Here is a 6,553-nt window from a genome sequence, read left to right on the forward strand (position 1 = left end):
CTTCTTTCCCATCGGTTGATATGAAGAAAGGAAGTGACCCCATGATTTCTCATAACAATGTTGATACAACAGCAAACATTGTCAGTGTCTGCAGCAAACAAATGGGGCCACAATTTCTACTTATCATAACTTCTGCCATTTGAAGAAGGGGAAACTGAGGCATCACAGTTTTTTTTTATAATGAGAATGGGAAGTGTAAGCTTTTATCAACAAATTTGGAATTTTGACAAAGACTTTGGCAAAGGAGAATGGAGAAAGTGAGAGGTTTATAAGTTTTACATAGTGACACAGGTGCTCAAAGACAGGAATGTGTTGGTGCTAGACATTACATGTGCAACCACCAAGAAAGTAACAACCCTGTGACTGGGGACTTATTTTTCTGCAATGAGACTTCTTTTTGGTTAGAGCCCATTCCCTTTGTTTTAACAACTTCACATGGGTTGGATAAAAAACAATAAAACAAAACAAAAAGTCTTTTATGAACCAAAACTTTTGATTCTAATATTAAGAGAAATAAATGTAGAAGGTGTCTGATATCTCTGTTTCATTTCTTCTTTTATGTACCAATCCATCTAGCTGTTTTGTACAATGTGCCATGGACACAAAGTGAAGATTCAGCTCTTTGAGGTTTTTTCTGGGCTCCTTGCAGGAGGTCTTATAAATCAATGAGTTCCAAATCTGAGTAATAAAATCTACAAAATACAAAGGAAAATTAAGGACAGAAGACAGTAAAGAACACTATTGGAAACTAAGCAAAATATTGGATGAAGATTGATCTCAGTGAAAGTTATTTACAAAGTCTTTAACAAAAACAAAAGATGACACTGACCAGTCATTTGTATCTAACTTTAATTGCCTTCAGTATTCAGAGAAGGAAAAGCACTGTTATAATCTCTAGACTTATCATCACAAAGACGGTAGGGAGTGGTGAAGAAGACTCTTCAATGGTCCCTCTCAAATTGGAACTGGCTCTGCTTGTACACTTCCTTGACTACTCTTAAGCTCCAGTCATCCAAGTAATATAGAGCACTTGGGTTAGGAGTTCTGTCTCCTCTGGTAAGGAGTACCTTGTGAGTCAATAAAGCCCCTTTACTCTGCACTATTCTAGAAAGAGAGGTAGAAGGATGGTCAGGGGACATTACTGCTATCTGCACAGATACTCTTGGTTTTTTCCAACTCAAATTTTTTACTATTCTTCAGTCACTCATAAGTGGGCTTGTGCTACTTTTAGGAGGAAAGCTATTTTTTTTTCTGAGAATCAAATATTCCCTTTCTCTTCTAAAGTTACAGTCATCTACCCTTTGCAAGAATTTTAAATTTTCAAATAGTAATGATACTGAAATTTAACCCTCTTAGAAATTTAATACACCTGGCTCTACATCTTTATTTTCTATGTACACTAAACAACTTTGGGGTGGCTATCATTTATGGATCATTGACTGAACTATGAGGATTGTCTGATGATTGTGGTATAAAATGATCCACCTTAGAAAAAGTTTAATTATTTGGGCTGGGGTTGTGGTTCAGCAGTATTGCACTAGCCTAGCACGTGTGAGACCCTGGGCGTGATCCTCAGCACCACATAAAAAATAAATAAATAAAGATATTGAGTCCAACTACAACTAAAAAATAAATAAATATTTTTTAAAATGTTTAATTAATTTATTAAATATTTTCTCAACTTAAATCTACTACATGCTAATTAGAGGATTAAAAAATCAAACGACTAAATAAGGGAATAAGCTTTCAGAATTCCAAGGTGAGCTTCCTGTACAAACTTGTTTCATAAAATATTTAAATTCAGAGTAAATACTAGTTATATTGTTTTCAACTTTTATTAATGTCAGTGGAAAATATATTAAATCAAGAGGAAAAAAGTATCTTTCACTGTCACAGAAATTCAAGGGACAAAAAATTATAATCATTATATAGTAACATACTATATAATTCTTGATAAAATTTAAGTTTCTTTTGCCAAAATATAAAGAAATAGTTTTGTTTAAATCAATGCAAAATCTATTAACAGTAAAAGAAAAGTTTTAGATATAACCAATTTCAGTGTAATATAATTAATCACATTCTTTTCACCAAAATTATTTTGAAGTTATTCTGATTAACCCTTTGGAGTCTATATCTTGGAAAACTAAAAAACAAAATATTTGTGAACAGCTCACTCATCTGATGAAATAATAAAGGATCCCCTATTCCCATTCCTAATAGAATGTTTAAGGAAGTTTCACTGTGTTTGGGGTTTGCTTTCTAAATTTTAAAAGTAACTTAGCTTATCATGGCAAACTCAGAGCTGCATGGTAAATCATGAGTAAATCTCCCTAGGTACCAATAGTGAATTTTATCAAGCCACATAAAGTTGTAAGCTGCCTGACTCTATTAAATTTATTATGAGATTAAAGTGGATAAAACTTAATTGGTACTTATGTTGGTTTGGAAGAATACCATCTTACCAACAAAACCAAGGATTTCTCTAAGAACATGTGGTAAAGCAACAAACTGGCACTTCCTTCTCTTTTGGTCATGCCACCAACACTAGACTGAATTACATGCACAAAATCCTACACCCAGGCTCTTAAGTAGAGCCTGATAAATAGCAATTTCAATGATATCAGATAGAGAAAAAATACTTGAAGAGTATTCTTTGTGAGATCATACCCCAGGAAAAATAAAGTGTAACCAAGAAATTTCATTGCGATTGAAATGACTGCCAGTCTGTTCATCCAATGGGGAACTTCAAAATTCAGACAGGGATAGGTACTTCTGTTTCATTTTTGAGTCTTCTTGCTACTGAAGTAGTTACACTGTTCTTTTGTTTTTGTTTATCTTATTTTATTCTATTATTTAAATAGAGAAATAGGAATAACCAATGTGTAATATCTAATTTAAAAGCTTCTCCACTGTGAGAGGAAAAAAAATTATATAATTGGTTCCAAAAGTCATATCTAATTCCTGCAAGGTGCTCTATGTTCTTGGATTGCTCTAGCAATACAACAGTAACAGACAGTGCTTCTTGTGTGACTACCTCATTAAGAATCAAAGCACATCTGTTCTCTGTCCTACAGGTACCAGAACATATTTTGGTCAGGTATAAAATGGAATAATTTCAAATCTGATATATCTACAAGTTGAAAAGCCTTACAGGGAGGTTTCACCCTGTCATGTTGACTTAGAGGTCTGGATTTTCAAAAGCCACTTCTCCAGACTAGTTTCTGTAGTGGTTCATGTAAACAAAACATAAGTATATTCCTTCTGTACCTGCTTTCATGGAACAGCAGGATTACTTGAAAGTGTGATGTTAACTAAATATAACACAGGCAGAGAGTGAGCTTCTCTGTTAACCACCCAGTGATCTAAAGGTAAAAGGTCATCACTGGAAAAGAGCAGATAGAAATATTTTAATGTTTCAGAAAGAAAGAAGTTCTGCTATACATCATCTTTTGTAGGAGTAGAGGAATATATATTTTTGACTCCAGAAAACTCCACCACTGATCCAGCAGTACTTTTCAATAGCCAGTGCTGCTTCCCAGCTCCACTGACTCTATCTTGAATCATGAGTAAATATCCCTAGGTACCAACAGGTTTAAATTACATCTGGCTGGAGGATATAATACTTTTCAGCCTGCTGGACAGCCACAGCCTCCACTGCACCATCAAACTTGAATGCAAACATTCCCCCATCAAAGCAAGCCAAATGTCCCATCTTCTTTTCCAAGTGTCCATTCTTGCATAATTCAATAAAGATAAGACCACTCTGGGACTTCTTAATAAGGTGTTTCTCTATAGCCCCAATAGCATCATCATACATCTTTCTTGCCTCATGATCCGTTTTATCTGATATCAACCATCTATATTCATAGATACTGTCCTCCATACCACCAACTAATGTATAATACTTATCCCAGTGCCCTGTTTTTGGGTTCAAATAATTTGGATAAATGCCATTTGGATGATCCATTTGCTAAAGTACTTTCTCAATATGCACGACCTTTTTTTATAGTAAATCAGGTCCCCTGTCAAGTAGCTGAGGTGGACAAATTCCATATGTAATGTATGAAACTCAGCCAGAATGCTGCTACCTGCAAATGCCCAACCCCAGTTTCTCCCTACTCCAGTTTTCAGATTCACCCTTCCCCAGGGAATCCCAGTAGGTGTGTTAAAAGAAGTTGGGAATTTCTCAGCCAACTCTACCGCTTTAATCTTGAATATCTCTTCTCCTGAAAGGTAATATGCTGCAAGCAGGTGTCCAATAAATCAAATGTTAACTTCAGACAGACACCTCTGAATTCACACTGAAATCAAGGTTGTCTTCGATCCATCTTTGTCCAACAAGAAATTCATCATGAAGTCCCATGATATAAAGGGTATCCAAAGCATCTACTATGGTAGCACTCAACTGTGAACTTCCAAATATGTTGGTATAGTGTCCTTTCCTTGCAGTAGGTCTGAGTTCATTATGACCCCATTCATATGTCCTATAATTATCCCAGGCATTTTTCATCATCTCTTTAATTTTTCCCCTTTTTCTTATGTCACTGTCTATTAGTCCTCCACCACTTATTCCTACAAGATTTAGAATAGGGACTGGTGGCAGAGGTTTGCTCTCTCTTTTAATATTTATTTTTTAGTTGTAGTGGAACACAATAACTTTATTTCACTTATTTATTTTTATGTGGTGCTGAGGATTGAACCCAGTGCCTACATGACAGGTGAGAGCACAACCATTTGAGTCACATCCCCAACCCCTGTATTTCCTCTTTTGACTTCTTTAATTTTTCTTTTGCTTCTTGCAGGGCCTTCTCATAATCTGGTTGCATCTTATTTCTCAGATGGTGGTCTTATTTTCCTCTGTGTCTATGTTCATCAGGTCCATGGATCAGGAAGACTCCAGGAGTTTTAGCCCCTTTGCAGGCATCTATATGAAGAATTAATACATCTTCTAAACCCAGATCAAAGTGTTTGTATTTTGAAGAGTCTGGAAGGAAGAAATTGCCCAGAACATATGGTGTTGAAGGCACTAAGAATAAGGAGAAGGATAAACTTCTTAGAAAGTCTCAAGGTAGCTTGTGATGTGGGAAGGAGGGTGGCCTCAGGTTCAGAGGTGGAATCCAGCATCCCAACAGGGGCAGCAGGGCTGGGGGTAGTCATCCTTTAGGCTCTTGGACAAAACATTTTATAAAGTTCTCATCTTATAACAAATGTACTAGACATTGAACCGTTTTCAAAATCTTGACAAATAGGATAAACACAATTTTTTCCTCTCACAGGAGTGTTGTGTTTTTTAAAAAGTATCTCTTTCATGCTCGCCCAATTACATCTGGAAACCTGGGTGGCCTTCCAAATGATTGCTAGTTTTATGTCCTGTGATATCTTCCTGCCATTAGGCTTTATATACTTCATCAAGTTGTTACAAGTCTTCTTTTCATTCCTGGGAGTAGATCCCTCAAACCACACTGCAGAAAAACTGCAAGGTGGGTTCTTCCATTTCCGCACCCCAGTGAGATGATCAAATGTGGTCTCCCTCCCCCACCAGGAGGATGGCGAAGTCCAAGAAGTTGTAGAAGGTCCACTTAATCTCCTCGATGTCTCTATTCAACTGTCTCTTAACATTCGTGGTGGTGGGGAAAAGGGGGCAAGTGTCTGGGGAAATGCAGGTCTCCTCAGAAGTTTCCCAAAAGGGTGGAAGGTCTCCCACCTCTCAGGAAGGCTGAGGCAGCTGCAGTGGGTGAAGCAAGGAGGTTGGAGCCGACAATCACCGGCACCTCACCACCCACCCCGCAGACGCCTGGCGCCTATGCTGCACCCTCCACTGTCCACCCACAGGGCAATCATGCCTCAAATACCTGACTCCTGGGATCTGCAGCTGCACTGTTAGTTAGGGAGCGGAACTTCCTCTTCTGGAGGCCACTCAGCGCCCTGACGTGTGCGGGGGAGGGGAGGCCTGGCAACCGCCCCCACAAGGGTCCTCCTCCTCCTCCTCCTCCTCCTCCTCCTCCTCCTCCTCCTCCTCCTCCTCCTCCTCCTCCTTCTCCCAGCGGCCAGTTCAGTAGACCAGGCACCTGCACCCAAGCCTGGTCACCGCTGAAGGTGCCCTGCCCCGCCACAGAGACCGACCCCAGCGCCTACGCTGCTTGGGAGGAAGCCTGACCCAGAGCCTGGGACAGGCGCCTGCTCATTCTTCGCTGCGCCTTGGGGAGGTGGAGGTCTCAGGCCGAGGGAGCTGCCCCGCCTCAGCTTGCAGAGGTCGGCTCTGGCTTCTTCCAGCCCTGCCACCGGCCCCCACTGGGGACCTCCTCTGCGCTGCCTCCTGTACCTCCCAGCGGTTTTCCCTGTCTGCGGCGGGGGAGGCGGTGCTCCCACGCATGCGGGGCTGCAGCCTGGGCCCATTCCCCAGTCTCCATAGGCCCAGAGAGCAGAACCACCGCGGGGCTGACACCCCTGGGGCACAAGCCTTAGAGCAGTCGGGCGGAGGAGCGGGTGAGGGGACATGGACCAACTTGCCATCCACAGGTTTTTTTTTGTTGTTGTTGTTTATTTGTTTGTT

At 40.1% G+C, this 6,553-nt stretch overlaps 1 pseudogene; it reads right to left on the reverse strand.

Moving 5' to 3' along the window:
- Positions 1–3,273: 3,273 nt before the first annotated feature.
- Positions 3,274–5,841, reverse strand: LOC144252875 (mannosyl-oligosaccharide 1,2-alpha-mannosidase IB pseudogene; annotated as a pseudogene).
- Between the last annotated feature and the right edge of the window lie 712 nt (positions 5,842–6,553).

Source organism: Urocitellus parryii, unplaced genomic scaffold (assembly GCF_045843805.1).
Source record: "Urocitellus parryii isolate mUroPar1 unplaced genomic scaffold, mUroPar1.hap1 Scaffold_62, whole genome shotgun sequence".
Classification (NCBI taxonomy): Eukaryota; Metazoa; Chordata; class Mammalia; order Rodentia; family Sciuridae; genus Urocitellus; species Urocitellus parryii.